This window comes from Anthonomus grandis, chromosome 1, assembly GCF_022605725.1.
Source record: "Anthonomus grandis grandis chromosome 1, icAntGran1.3, whole genome shotgun sequence".
Classification (NCBI taxonomy): domain Eukaryota; kingdom Metazoa; phylum Arthropoda; class Insecta; order Coleoptera; family Curculionidae; genus Anthonomus; species Anthonomus grandis.
The window spans coordinates 57,918,041-57,934,728 of NC_065546.1; the positions used below are offsets into that span (position 1 = coordinate 57,918,041).

At 31.3% G+C, this 16,688-nt stretch overlaps 1 pseudogene; it reads right to left on the reverse strand.

Moving 5' to 3' along the window:
- Nucleotides 1-227: 227 nt before the first annotated feature.
- Nucleotides 228-1,686, reverse strand: LOC126737065 (uncharacterized; annotated as a pseudogene).
- Between the last annotated feature and the right edge of the window lie 15,002 nt (nucleotides 1,687-16,688).

Consider the following 16,688-nt stretch of genomic DNA (forward strand, 5'->3'; position numbering starts at 1 on the left):
GGCTCGTTGGCAAAGTTGAGCAGACCATTCCAGGTTGTGATAAATTAAATGTATGTGACACCGTCAGTAAAAGGATAGGCTTGAACAGTGCTTTTTTGTTGGGATGTGTATTTAAAACATGAAAAGGTGCTTATTTGAAAGTTGACCTTTTCGTTACGAGGAAAATGTTTTGTTTCTTCAGAGACACAGGTTTTTTTTATAAAATTTTTCCCACCAGTTTTTGAAATCTAATACGTCACTTGTTGCAACCTCTTTGACTGAAAATTTTGTATTATTTTTTTCACTGGTAATAATAATCGTGGTGATCTCGTGAATGGTGCATATTCTATCATGTTTCCGTAAATTTTTTTTTATCAACGCGAAGTTCCTGTCACACGAGAGAAATGAATGCCCCCTAACTGGGAAAAAGTGCCAAATCATGCTAAATTTACTAAAATCTGTAAGAGCCGAAAGCATCCTGACCATAGTATGATTCTTGTTTTGGCCCTAGCAGTTATCATTGTAAATATGAAGCTCCGATTGATTTTCCTTGAATTCATTAAGATATTCGAGAACAAACGTACAAATTTCGTCAGCTGTTTTCTTTTCCGGTCCCTCGTGGTAAACGTACATCCTGGATTTATTTGTCTTAAGATTGTGAATACAAAATATGGACACAGTAAGCTGTTGGTAGTAAAATACCTCACTCACAGGCGTTGTGGGTAACCGGACATTTTGCATAAAATCAAAGGCCAAAGACAGAACTTGGTCTTTATTTTCCTTTTCTTCAATATCTTTGGTTATTTTTGAATAACATTTTTTAGCCCTTCGTTTGTGAACTATCAATTCTGCGACGGCAGTACGCTTGGCCGTGTCATTCAAATTTTGGTCTTTTATTTTGTTATTTAGTAATTCACAACTCGAACAAATATCAACTTGTGGTCTTCCAAAAGAGAGATTAAAATTTTTACGGAAAAAGCATCTATAAAATGAAAAGCTTACCTTTTGGTTTGGATACTTCTCTAGGTAAAGCTGATGCATTTTTGTCAAATTTAGCTGGCTATTCAAATAATGTTTTTCACGTCCTGAATAGTGGCTGATTTTTGTAGGAAATGATTGTATGTGTTTCTTTACACAATTCCGAATTTCTTCTGAGAAAGTATTAGCACTTGTCATTTTTTCGCGTAAGTCATTCGGTGACTTGCCATGTGCGGATAAGGTGTTAATTCTCCTGATGCGTTTGTACGTGATAGCATATGAATTCAAAAATGCTTTAACACAAATCTCTACTTTGGAACTTCTTTCAAATGAGTAGTACTTGAAATTTTTTGATTTGGGTTTATTTTTGTCACCTGGTCGAGGACGTCGCTACTTTACTTCCATCATATCCACAAGACCCTGTAGAAAATTGTCTTGTTCGTTTTTAGAGCTTAAAGTATAAAATCGTCAATCTATCTGCATCACAGAACTTTTCAGAGCATTTCATTCTACGACTAAATAATGAAATTAACCGATGTGCCAAAAATACTATAAAAGAACCTATACCAGCAAAGGACTCATTATTAATTTTTTCTCACAAACGTCTCTTCCTTTACTGTTTTTATAAGACTTTCCTTCTAATCTTGCCTTTTTCTGTATGTTGCGAGTATACTTAGAAGGCTCTGCTTTTCGTCTTTTATTAGGTGTTAATTCAGAATTGTCACCCATGTCAAATGAAACTAAAACCACGTGCCACGGTCCCCGAAGCAACCAACAGATTAACTGAAGTCGAATTTTTGCTGATGACTTATATAATAGTTTTAATTAAGAAGTGAAGTATAGCGGGTTAAGGACAGAAATCAAACCTCAAGATTTGAAATTAGCCGACGTTTCGACGTTTATTTATGTTTTTTCAAGGCTGAAAAAGATACAATTGGTACAAAATGGTGAAAGCAATAGTTATTAATACAATAGTTAAGAAACCACCCAAACAAAAATACAAATAAACGGAGACTAAAGCATAAAAGTTAAAATTAAGACAACTTACCAAATTTACATTAGAGGTTTACGTAACAACTAAAACCTAGTGACATCTCCATCATACATACACCACAGATACAATCGTTATACATTAAAATACGCAGCACAACCACTAAGTAAAACAAACAAAAAAAAACACACAGCATAAATAAACTAAAATTGGCTTATGTCACAGATTGATTCACAATAAATAAGTAGTACGTATAGTAAATATAGTAAATAATGGCACCTTCTAAGTCAGTGTTTAGTAGTAACTGTACGCAGAATTTGTTGTTATAAAGCAGAAATGATACACATTCTTTTTATGTCTGTAAAATAGGTTTAATAAAGTAAAAAATGCCCTGTGGAAAAGTGATGTTGTGCTAAAGCGGTCTTATCTTTTTTGTTCATATTTATGACTCTACAATCATATTGATACTGATATAGTCTGTTCTTTAAATGCTGCCTAGTGATACCTATATAACACTGTTCACAATTACGACAAGGTATACGGTATACCAAACCTGAGCTTAACTCAAGGGGAGTACGATCTTTTAATTGGGAAAACAATACACTGCTTGAGTTTATGTTGTAAAAAGCCAGTTTAAAATTGTAATTTTTTTTTTTACTTTCACTTCTAAATCTATTGGAGCGACGTTAATTTTTGTACCATGAGTCTTAATTAATTTAAGTTATTACTGGTAAAGAGAGTACGCTATAATAAAATTGAAAAAATACATTAAAACAAGTTTCACATTAAAATTATTTTTTTTTAATTATCAAAGAAAACACTAATTTTTTTATGACAATTTTTTTTTTGAATTCATAAATCTGTAAGGGAAAATCGGATTATTATCAAGTTTCCACTGGTGAATAGGAAATACCCAATAAAATACACATACACTTTTTTAATTAAAAGTGTTATTTTAAATATCAAAAAAAAACACTATTTTTTTAACAATTTCTTTCGCTAGCTTTTACTAGTCAATAAACACTTCTTATTATAATAAAAAAAAACATAAGAACACTTTTTAAATTATCAATCAAAGCTCTAGTTTAAAAAAAAATTATCAAAAATTCACAACTCTGTAAGGGATGGGTAGTCTTAATTTAATCGAGTTTTAACTGGTAGAGAGAGGGCACTATAATAAAATTAAAAAAATACACTACAACACTTTTTAAATTAAAAGTTTTTTAAATTATCAAAGAACACTAATTTTTTTATAACAATTTTTTTTTTCAAAAATTTCGTCAAGATCAAAGGATTCAAAGATTAATCTCTATTGATAAGTCTGACTTTACGTTACTTTCCATTGGTCAACAGGGAACACCCTACAATATCTTTAATAAATATAGAACACGTTTTTTTATTTATCAGAGAACACTATAACTTATAATTATTTTTTAACAATCTTGTTCAAAAAATTCATAAATCTGTAAGGGATAGTCCGATTAAAATTAAATTTCTTCTGGTGAATAGGGAATACTCTATAATATATTAAAGAAATGCACTAGAATACTTTTTAGTTGAAGCTATTTTGTTCTATTTATTAAAGAAAATACTAAATTTATATTTAGCAAATTTTTCTTAAAAATTCATTAAATCTGTAAGGGTAATGTTTTTATTTTAATCAAGTTTTTACTAACAGATCATAAAAAAAATAAACTAAAATACTTTTTTAGTTAACAGTATTTTTTTTTTAATTATAAAAGAAAACACGAATTTTTGGTATGACAACTTCTTTAAAAAATTCTTAAGTCTATAAGGGATTGTCCAATTATACGTTAGTTTGCACTGATCAACTCGAAACACTCTATAATATATTAAAAAAATACACTTTGAATTAAGAGTTTTTTTTTAAATTATCAAAGAAAACACTAATATTCTTGTAGCAATTTAAAAAAAAATATTCTATAGTCTGTAAGAGTAAGTCTGATTTTTCTCTAGTTTCCACTGATAAACAGAAAACCTTTAAAAGTATACTGTAAAAAAAATATAGTTTTAATTCAAAATATCAAATATTTATCCAGTTCCTTTAAAGTAAATAAAAAATTATAGTGCGCAATTATTTTCCAAATATTAGGATTATTTTAAACCGAAAATAGTCGATGTGAACCGCAAATTGCCGCTTTCGTGACTGATAAAAGAAATAAATAAAAACTGAGCGAGTGTAATAAAAAAAGTCTTTTATTCCCGCGTTTCTATATCTAATAGTGAAATTGGCTCAACCCTATCCAGTCTTATAACATGCATTCATTTGGTAATATTAAATGTTTGGATATGATTAATTATGGGAATAAAAAATGAGGAATCCAAAATAGTCGCTTAGTTTTTTATCAAGGGTAAAATTATGACCTCATAAGATTCTAATAATAAAACTTTCATCGTGACCTATAAAGCTATGCAAATTAAGTACCACTGTTAAATGGAGAAATTTAAATATTAACTCTTTTAAGTTACATTAATTAATCGTTAAGTTTCATGAAAGGGGGTCATTTAATATGTAACAAGAGTTTAAATTATAAAATACAATAAAAACACATAATTTCATTACAATTTCTAATGATCAATCACGGAAATAAATCTAAAATAAATTGATTCAATGAATAAATTTTTAATTAAATTTCTTGGATTTTATGGGCATTGCCTTTTTCTGACGTAGTTTAATAAATTGTAACGAACATAATTTTATTATAATTTTTTATGAAGAGTTGCCGATATTAGAAGGTTAATAGAATTCAATTTTGGAGGGTCTGAAACTCGAATATCAATAACGTTTTTAATTAAATATTATCTTTCGTTTGTCACGAATAAAACTTTACCCTAAAAACAATATTTAAATGATAATTTTAGCTTATAATTGAACGACATAATGGAAAGTTCTCGTACCTTTTAGCAACTTTGGGAATGTGAAACTCATAATATATTCATGATATTTTTTGAATTTTTCACCTTGTTTTTCACTGTTTTTTAATAGTTTCTTTATTGGGCTTAAGATTAATTCCTTCAGTATCATGATGTTTCGTCATTCTGAACTCTTTCTTTTTTACTGCCAATTCCCTGATTGGGCGACTTTAAAAAGAACATGTCAGAAAATCTTCTGATCTTGACTTCAAGAGTTTGGTTGCCGCATTCCGAGTGTAATCATTCCAAACAGAAAGAAGTTTGACAAAAGCTTTGAAACTAATTAAGCTCATAATGCGATTAAATTTCTTAGTTTCTTTAGTTCGTTTATACACACTGGAATTGACCTACTTTATGGATTATAATAGCAATATCTAAAGCAATGTCGTTCGAGTATAATATGACTCTCATTTATCTCTATGGTCTTCAAACAAAAATCGTAATACTTTTAAACATTCCAACAATAAAACAAAACCAATTTTTGAATACATAATAAAAATTAATGTGCGCAATTATTAAAAATAACACCATAATTTAATATCGATTCGTATCTAAATAAAAATTCAGTTATTACCAAAAATCAACTGGAGCGAGCCTGCGGTATTTATTTAAGCCCTCGTTCATATAGTATTGATTACAAAATATTAAATTAAATTTATAATTGAAAGCTTGAAAGATAGTATCAAAATAGTAGTATTTCGCCGGTACAGTTTGGCCAAACAAAGGTTTTCAATTTACCAAAACGAACCTGGATAATTGAATTTGTACATATCCATTCGCTGTTCAAATACTACAGCTACGAGCAAACAGAAACTTTACAATAAATCTCTATAACATAATGTCCAGGATTTTTCCTGTGGAATAATGGATAAGCCGTTAATTTGGACCTCACTAATCCCTGCAGGGAGAGGAAAAGGGAGTTAAATCAAATACGCAAATATTGGCGTTTGTTTTTAACGATACACCGAACATTGCATAAATAATGAGCTTTTGCCAACTTGTTAATAACTAATTATCGAGGATTTCGTTTGTAAACGTGTAAAAATTCCATTTTCGTTACTGTTAAATTGTTTTAGCGAATTTAATGTTATATTCGCTCCAGTGCTTCGCTAGGACATTAAATAAATTAGTTTAAATAAATAAAAAAGAGAAACAAACTTTTATTATGCCCTTTGAAATGGATTCTTTAAATTCAAGTTGAGTAGTTTTCTTGTTGCGAGCAGACTTTGATACTTTATCTATTCTCTTTGGCTGGGGATTTTATTGTTGTTTCCCTTTGACGCCCGGATCAAATTTTATTCGGTGATTTATTTAATGCTGTAATTCAATAATGTTGTGCGAATGTTACATTTTTATTTGAACCGTAGTGAAGTAGTCCCCGTTATTAAGTTCAGATATGGAAATTCAGTAAGTTATTTGTTTTTTCAGGCAGGTCGGTCTTTAAAAAATATAAAATAATGTGTTAACTTCTTTAGTTTTTTCAGAAAAGCACACTGTCCTTAAAAATATCCTAGAGCAATTGGTTTTTTCAAGTAGGAATCCTAAGAATATTGAAAGGTTAGAATTACTAAACAACAACTTTGTTTAAGTTTAGTTCAACATGTTGTTACACTGTGTCTCGCACAATCCCTAGATGTGGTATATTCCAGGATTATTATTAGCCTTTATTAGGTTACGAAAAAAAACGCAGCTTTACAATGGATAAAGCCAGCTTTGGTACCGAAGGATAAATAAATGTCACAATTGACAAACTAATTTAATCTATAAACTCTAATAAAAAAAATACAATAATACTTTAAGACTATGAAAGAAAAGAAGGTCAAATTAGCACTTTATACTTATTCATTAGTATAGTTTAGATGAAGTTACTTGGTCAAGCTTCAAAATTGAGTATGTACAAAATACAATCAACATACTACATATACGCATTAAAATAAGCTGCAAAATATATTGTCAAACGAAGATAATTCATTAAAAAACATTTTAAATTTTATTTTATTAATATAAAAATCGTGTAATCAAAAATTGTGTAAGTAACAATTTCCTGATTGCATGATGAAATAACCAAGTCATTTCCATCGTAAAAAGATTGCAAAAGTACTTTGTCGACAGAACGATGGTTTGGAAAAAACCGGAAATTCTGCTGACAAAGAAAATTAACACCAGGGTACGACGAACGAAATTTGGAAGTAGTTACGACCGGGTCTCGGGCAAGAAGAGGCAACCGAAAGCAGTGTGGGAAAGCTTTGTGAAATGTTTGCTCCAAGAATATTAATAATGTAAGTACAATATTTTATTATATCGAAGAAGACCACAATTATTGTCACTTTATTAAGTTACGTAACATTACTTTCATTTTAATTATAGAAATCGCTACACATTGTACTTAAATTATTAAATTGTCGACCTTAGTTTATCTCTTGTCAAATTAGCTCTTTTATTTGGGTAACTCCACTTAAATCGTTATAATTATATTTTGCTGTTAATACAAGGTATTTAGTAAACTATATATTTTGTTTCAATGCTAAAGCGTACCTTAAGGTCCCAGTTACATACATGTAACCGTCATACGGCCTTATCCTAGACTGGCCCAACCCCCGGTGTGACAATATTTACGACAATATATTATATATATTTTCAAAAACAACACAATGAGGCATTAAAGAAAATTCAAGGCAACAAGGAATATATACAAGATTGGGAGAATTGTAAATTTCTGAGAAATCATACTCTGGCTACAATTAGAAGAGAAAAAAAAGAAGCACCTAAATCAGTTGTGTAACGAAAAAAATAAACGTCAGCTTTGGTCGTCATTAAAAAAATTTAACATTTGTAGAGATAAAAATAATACCAATATTCCGGAACACCTGTCTGATCCAAATCAAATTAACACCTTTTTTTCTCAATGTCTTCAAAGTTCTTCGAATTGTGATAAACAAATTCAGCGTTATAATAATGGTGTATTTGATAATAGCATGGCATTTCACACTTAATTTTGCAACTATTGAAGATGTACGTTGAATTTTAAATAGTATTAAGTCCAATGCGACTGGAGTGGATCAGATTTCACCAAAAATATTAAGGTATTGTAGCTCCTTTATTGATAAGTATTTCATATTCCCCGATCGATGGAAAATTTCGATTGGTATACTTCCAGTACTTTCAAAAATATTTGAAAAAGTACTTTACCATCAGATGGTTTGTTATTTTTTTGATAATGACATTATTCTGGCTACGCAATGTGGCTTTAGGGAATTTTCATACCTCTGACGCTATTGATAAGCAACAGATTACTGTTCTGGTGCTTTTAGATTTCTCTAAGGCGTTCGATACAATAAATCATGCCCTTTTAAGCCTAAATATTATGGCTTTTCAATGGAGTCTATAGAGTTAATCGAGTCTTATTTGAATAATAGATTTCAGACAATATTTACAAATAATTCATATTCTAATCAGGCTCACATTTTGTCTGGAGTGCCTAAGGGTTCTGTCCTGGGACCTCTGCTTTTCCTTGTATATACAGCAGACATTCTTAAGTCCTTAAAAGGTGCAAGCATTTGCTCATGATACGCAAATATATACAACTTTCAAACCTAATAATCTTAAAGAAGCGGATATTAGTATAAACAATGACGTAAATTTAATAAATCAATTATCTAAAAAAACATAATTTAAAATTAAAATCCTTAAAGTCTTGTTTAATGGTTTTTGGAAATACAAATGAAACTACAAATATTCAAAGTGTAATAAATGTTCATGTGGAGGGCTCTAAGTTTTCGGTTGTAGAAACTGCCAAAAATTTGAACATTGTGATGGACAGTAAGTTGAGATACAGGAAGCATGTTAAATAAATTGTTCAAAAATGGTTTGCAGCTTTAAAACTCTTATATAGTAATAAAGATATTCTTAATCTAAGTTTTAAACGCAGCCCATGTGAGGCCATGGTGCTCTCTAATTTTAGCTACTGTGATTATGTTTACGGTTTTTGCTTATAAATAATGATTGTAAAATGCGCATACATAAAATTCAAAATGCCTGTATCGGATCGGTTTATGTCTTACGTAAATATGATCATATTTCGCAATATTTTAAAACAATTAACTGGTTAAAAATGGCTAATCGTAGAATTTTTCACTTTTCCACTTTTTTGATAAAAATTATTAGCAGCCCAAAGGCACCTGCGACCATAAGGAATAGATTGTTGTTTAGAGTAAATGTACACAAAGTAAATGTTAGAGCTAAAAATAAGTTAACCATATGCCGATCCATAGTCAAAGTCAAAGTCAAAATATTTGCTAAGTTTACAAACTTGTGCTAAAAGCTTCCTAATCCTAGAGTTTTTAATACTAGTATTTATTTGGTTATACAGGATACAGGACAAAAACAGAATACAGAATGGATTTTGATTGTACATAGAAGCATATTTTATATAATCAAAGAAAAAAGAAGAAAAGAAAAGGCGAGAACCAACATAAAACAAAAATAATTAAGAAAAAATAAATCTGATTAACAGATATATAAATAATTTTAAATATTAAAATGAGTCGTTAAAATACTCTTCAATGCTGTAGTAAGCTTTTGGTAAGAATAATTTCTTTAATTCTCTCCTAAACTTTTTAAGGTCTGTAACAATCCTAATCGAAAAAGGAACATAATTAAATATTTTACGACTAATAAATATAAGAGAGTTTCTCGTAAATGAGGAGATGGGGATTGGAAGAGATAAGTTGCCCACTTGACGAGTATTATGACTGATACAGGATGGTGGACTTACGGACTTATGAGTGTTGCAGTTTTCAATATAAAGAGTGAGAAAACTATTAAAATTCTTTCAGCTACAAAAAGAGGTTTACAAGAGACTCTCAGACCAACACCACACAGATACCTTAATGATTTTTTCTGAATAGTAAAAATTATGTTAAGGAGTCCTTTGAAGCACAATCCCCAAAATAGCAACCCACAACAGATATGAGAGTCTATTAAGGCGAAATAAACTGAACGAGCAAACAACCCCCCCAACTCATGCCTGGCAACCCTGACTGCAAGACAACCAGAAGAAAGTTTAGCAGCGAGGCCCAAAACGTGATTATCAAACCTTAAACTCTCATCAATGAAGAGGCCGAGAAATCGACAATAATCCCCACCATGTAGTGGGCTCTGCTCATCAAACAAAAAACCCTCTACATTACACTTAAAGCCCAGAATAAAAGTCTTATCAACATTCAATACAAGCTAATTGTAGATGTACCACTTTAATTTTGTGAGGCTCCTCTACTATGAGAGATTTGACTACTTTTTGATCCTTTTTATGCCACAGAATTGTAGTATCATCGATAAACTGAACCACTAGTCCATGCAGTGATAGAGAGCTTAAGTCATTAACGTATAATAAAAATAAAATTGGATCTAACACTGACCTTTGAGTTACACCACATTTAAGGTGTGCTATTGCTGGCGAAAATCCAGATGCGGCCAGACAGGTATGACTTCAAATTGCTATGTTTCAGCGATCGTTTTCTTACAATGCTGTTCAGTGCTACAATAAAATACCTGCAGAATTTGTTGACCTTCGTGCGGATAAATTTGGGAGGAAATATAAAATTGTTCTTATGAATATTCAAATAATTCTCTTACTGTTTAATATGTATCAAATTTGCTGTTTTTTTATAGAAGAAGAATTTTTTCTTTGTTTTACATTATAATTGAGAATCTTTCTTTACATATAACATGCTGTTATAATGTTGGTTTATACATATACTTCGAATACACCCTGATCTGGTTCAGTGGAGCAGCTATATAAAGCTAGACTGCGCCAGGTTCAGGTACTTTGTTTATTTTTTTTGTATGAATTTTGTAATGAATTTAAATAATAAAAGATATTTATTATTATTATTATTATTATTATTATTATTATTATATATTTACGGTCGATTCGAGTCTTTCCACGATACCCCGGCGCGGCCTGTTCAACAATCAATATTTGTCAGATAAAGAGAGGCAAGTTCGGCGCGGATAACGTGAACCAGACGAAGATAGAAGATTCTCTCGATGCTGCTGGGATTGAATTGTCGACGGGTCGGGAAGATTAGCCCGTGAAATAGAGTCGTGCGCTCAAAAATAGGAAATGCAATTATTTTATACGTTTTATTATTGTGATTTTACATTTTTCTTCAAATAAACGAATATAAGTAAAATATTAACTTTTATTGCGTTCTATTATTTATAAATGTCATTTTTTACTAGATTTTATATATAATAAGGCGTGTTAATCAACAGAGGCCGCCACGTCGCTGCTAGTAAAAATGCACTTGTAAGGCTCTCGAAATCCGCGAATATTTCAGAAATGGTTTAACTTTTTTTTTTTAATTTGACTAGCCTTTAGACAAAGGTTTGGTCGATGTCTATAATTATGTTTAAACTTAATTTAAAATTTATAATTACTCTTAAATGGCGTTTGAATATTAACAATGTTTGATTAACAAATTTATATATTTTTAGGCATATCCTCAGATTTTCATATAATTACGGACATGTGTTGATCCTTTATCCATAAAATAAAAAAAAAATTGAGTCAAAAAGTCTAACGGTTTTCAAATTATACCCGGATTTCTAAACCCTCAAAATAATATTTTCGCATGGCCGTGATGCGGAGCCTTAAAAGATATATCGTTAATATTTGCTTAATATAAAAAAAATACAGTACTGTGTTTTAAGATAGAATTTAAGGTTCAATAGTAATGACATTAAAATTAATAACTAAATTCTGGTTAAAATTTCCTGAAAACGGCCATTAAACTCAAATTTGTCATTTAGAATCCTACTACATTTAAAAAAAAATTATGAAATATACAAATTTGCGTGTGCAAATTTGCAACTACAAAATAGAGATTTATACAATGCCAAGTTAACATCACCAAACACTCTTTTTTACTAGGACTTAATGATACCAAATCTTTTGTTTTCCAATTTTGTTTCTAAAAATATTTTTTTCTTCTAGACCTAGTATAACCTGAGTTTGCGCATAAAGCCTTGCACGTTTAAACTCAGAGGATTAACTTAAATATGTACTCTCGTTTAAAAAGTGAAAGTGTTAATAAGTGCGATTCGTCTGAAAATAAAATTTGTATGAGAATTTGCAAGTTGACCAAGCTTAGTCGCTCAACTGTTGTTAGAGTGGTTAAAGTTGGTGATGTAATAGATCACTTACTTAAATGCAAACAAGTTGGTGAAAAGCTTAAGAAAATTGATATCAGCATAAAAGAATATATTCGTCATATCATTTATGATTTTTATAAGGAAAATAAAGTTCCAGCAATGGAAATGATTCACGGTAAGTTACAAAACTATCCAGACTATACATACAAATCACTTTACACCTTCTAACAAATTCTACTAAATTGTGGTTTTAAACACAAAAAAATAGATAAAATGATGGTTGTCATGGAATCTGCTCGCCTAGTATCATTGAGACATGAATATTTACGGAAAATAATGCAATATCGAAGCTAACTTCATTTAGGGTAAGGTATCCTAATTTGGAACACTTTTCAAACATCTATTATATTACACATGTTAATAAATATTTCAAAATTTTATTATAAAAATCATTTACTAAGTACTGTTTATATTCCAAAAATTCACAAATAATAGATACATGGTACTTTGTAATATTTTATTTTTCAAATGAAAAAAATATAAACAAAAGTCCAATTTGGGATACCGGTATCCTTAATTGGACCATTAGCGCCCTAAATTGGACCGATGTTAAAACCTATATTTAAACATGAGGAACGCGAAAAAAGATATATATCAGCATAACATAAACTAATATTCAACGTTTTTTCACTGATAAACTTAACCTAAATGTAAAAAATCTTTATTATTATGTAATATTAAAAATCATAATCTTAAGTTTTACAGTTTGAACAATAAAATATCTTAGTTTTTAGCGATACATTGACACATTTTGCATGATACTTTACTGAAATTTTACATTTAAGACACTGGATCATTTCTTCGACTGATTCAGACTCGCATATTTCACAATACTAGCTGTCCGATTTAGCTCCACCTAATTTTGCTACCTTTTTTTTATCACTAATCTTTGAAAATTTTAAAGTAGTTTTAACCGATTTTGCTTTAGATGTCTTAGCTCTTGCTTCAAGTTCGTTTTTGTACGGGGAACTAGTCAATTCAACTGCGTCCTGGGTGCGGCAAACTTTTGATGATTTTGATTTTTTTATAGGTAACGGCGAAATATCCTGGACTGAAATATTTAGGGAAGTTGATGCTGCTCTCTTCGTTCGTAATCCTTGCGACCTAACGACTTGCGCCAATGGAATATTATCTTCTTCAAAAGAGGATGCCTCCTGTTGGGATTCATGGTTAGAGTTTGATGCACTGTCAAACATCATTGAAGCTGCAAAATCAGATTCTTTAAAAACATTTTCATCTATAGGCCAAATGCCACTAGCACGAAAAGCGTTCTGTGCGTTTCTCACTGTTGCAGCAAGCCCATAAGCCTCTCCAATTATCCCGGAAACCTGAAACATTGATACAGTTCGACCCACGTTATTTCGCAACCATTTTTGAATGCATTGTCCATAAACATTTTGAAAGGCTCTGAAGAATCCAACATCCAACGGTTGGAGTCTGTGTGTTGTGTGACTTGGTAACTGCAACAACCTAATTCCATTATCCCTGGCAATTTGTAGAGCTTTTAGGTTTTTGCTGTGGATGCTGTGGCCGTCCAACAATAACAAAACAGGGGCCTCAGGGCTTGGCTTAACTGTTTCAATGAAATGTTTAAGCCATGTCACAAAAAGATCGCTACTGATATATCCAGTATCGCTAATAGTGACAATGCTGCCAGGCGGAGCACCTAATGAAAGTTTCTCTTGAAAACGTTTCCTCTTAAAAATTATTATGGGTGGTACAAACTGCCCTGCTGCACTTGCACAACAAACCACAGTAGTATTTGCCCCCCTCTCTCCACTAGAAATGCTCCTAATTTGATGTTTTCCCTTCTTGGCTAATATTTTCTGACATTGCCGTTGTATGGTTGAGCAGCCTGTCTCGTCGACGTTGAATATGCGTGTGGCGGTCAATTTATCCTCTTCACAGATTTTTTTTTAAAGTTCATAGAATTTATTAACTCGTACTTTGCTAAATCCTGCAGCCCTTGCCATTGATGTTTTCTCCGGCTGCCGTAACGATATTTCTTTATGTCTTGACATGAAACCATAATACCACTTTTTGCCTGCCATACGTTTATCTGTGTTGAAATTGTGTTTCAAATTGTTTCTTGTTGCCAATTCAAATGCCAGTTTGCGGACGTCTCGTATGCCCATCCCGAACATTCGCTCTTCGAAAATCATAATATGCCTAGCCAATTCTGCTTCAACTTCTTCATTAAATACACTAAACCTGCCCATTTTTTTAATTGAATTATTTTCCCGTTTGTTTTTCTCTTCGAGATGTCTTTTTAGTGTAGCTTTAGGTACTTTAAACAACCTTGCACATTCATTAAGCCCATAAGAACCATTACGAACAGCGGAAATAGCACTGCTTAAATCTTCTGTGCTCCACTTGCCGTATTTACCTAATACTATTAACTAAGTAAATGGAAGTGGTTGCCTAAATTGGACGGGTCCAATTTACAAGTCAATTGCTGTCCAATTTAGGAACCTCGTTCTCAAAACTAAACAATATCAAATTTCACCCACAACGGATTTTACCAATTTGGAGGTTAGGTCACTAAAATAACCCCTAAACTATGGCCTCTTTAATGAATCTTGAGAAATAATGATATTATAAATGTTGTAATTACTTACTTGAACGGTAAGTACTAGTATATTTGTATCGGAAGTTAAAAAATCACGAAAACACTAATATTTCCTCAACCGTTGTTTACAGACGCACACGTGTTGAAACTCTAACAGTTTTCGAGGTGTAGTTTTAGTTGGCATTGACAGATGGCGCCACTTGTTGTCGGTTTGCTCAAATCTTCAAAGGTCCAATTTAGGAGCCGGTTCAATATAGGCAACCCTACCCTATATTTGATTTCGATAAGACCAAAAAATTCCGCTCAACAATGAAATTTTATTGTTCAACGGGAATTTTGGGGCTTATCAAAATCAAATATCAGTGGAGGCAAGTATAACAATATTCTATTGCAGTACGACGGCGACATAATTTTATACCCGTGTTACAACAAACCACCCACTATTTTTTCGGATTTATTTGCATTTTTACCCTTATTTATTTCTTAATTTAATTTTATTTTTTATTGATAATTTTTTTTTAATTTTAAAAAAACTGTATAAAAAATATGTGTCATTAAATCTAACCACGACTTTTGCGTGACTTGATAAATGTTTTTGTTGGTTGTAAAAAAACCTTTTTACTATATATATTAATCTTGAGAAACAAAAATTATATGCACGTCAATGTCTTATAAGAAAAACGCTGCCTGCTAAACGTTTTTAGTTTTTATACTTGTCCAAGTAACTTACATCTGTTAACTATACATCTGTTATTCCCCTCTAACTATACGTATGTCCTTAGTTCCCAATTTCAAATGAAATCAGTGATGGTGGCTAGATAAACAAGTTTGCTATATTCAATTTGAAATCTGTGACATTTTTTACATATTAATTAAAAAAAAAGATAATCTATAAATTGCGGCGAGCCGATAAATCAATACTTGAGGAAATCAAGCCTAAAAGGGGTACCTGAAATTCAGAATCGGTCTGAATGGGGGCTCCGTTGTTGGCAGCTATAGGCAGAAATAGACCAGTAGCAGATCAACCAATTAAAAAGCTTCAAGAATGTCTAGCAGGCAGTAAAAGCCAATAGCCCGCTTGTTAAAGGGTTTTTAATCACCTTTGACTGTTATGTTTTAATCTACTCCGTACTCATTCAAAAGAGAACCTCGAAGAGGTTCCAAAATTATTTCCTAGATTACTTCAAAATGTGCAAATAAACCCTTAAAACTCTCATATAGCCTCCGTTCCGGCAAATTCCTCTAAAATGGAAAGTTTGAAACTTATTAAACGAGACCCGCATCCTCTCCCGAGCAAGTTTCAGTATCAAATATACAAAACTCTTCATGTTGCACTTAGCACCGTCGAGTTAAAGCATGATTGTTTCGCATAGTTTTAAAGGGCGGCATTAAAATCGGGCATGTTTTACTTCGCGAGCTCCCATTAATCCCGCTCCGTAGAAAATTGAAATGTAATCCCTCTTTGTTCCGCTCTTTTAGAACCGAATCTCAGAACTAGGCGTTGTTGTATTTTAGGGTTCAAATTTGAACCGGTAAAGGTCGTTTTTTGTATTCGATTGTACATCATTTAATCGCACACCAGATATATTTTTATATTAAATTAAACATTTTAGAATGAACGTGTTTTATTATATTTTTATGTAATTGAAATTATTAGAAAACGGGTATTGAAAACATCTTACTGATTTCTAGAGGATCGAGGGTCGAGGAAATTAACATCACTCACTTTCTTCACTCAAGGACCTCTTTAAATCAATACTGATCAGGCAGTGGCATTTCTTATCGTTCAAAACTCGTTTTATCATTCAATGGTTTTCTGGAAAATAGGATGGGTTTAAAGAATGAAAAGTGATATAAGAATTTTGACTTTTTTGTTTAATAGCGTTTACTTTCTAAATTAATGTCTAGATATCCTAAAAAGTGTATTTTTCTGGTGTGGCTTATTCAATTATTATAAAATAGCATGATTTCATTACTATTATTTACTATTCCTATTACACTTTAGACTGGCGATAAAAATTG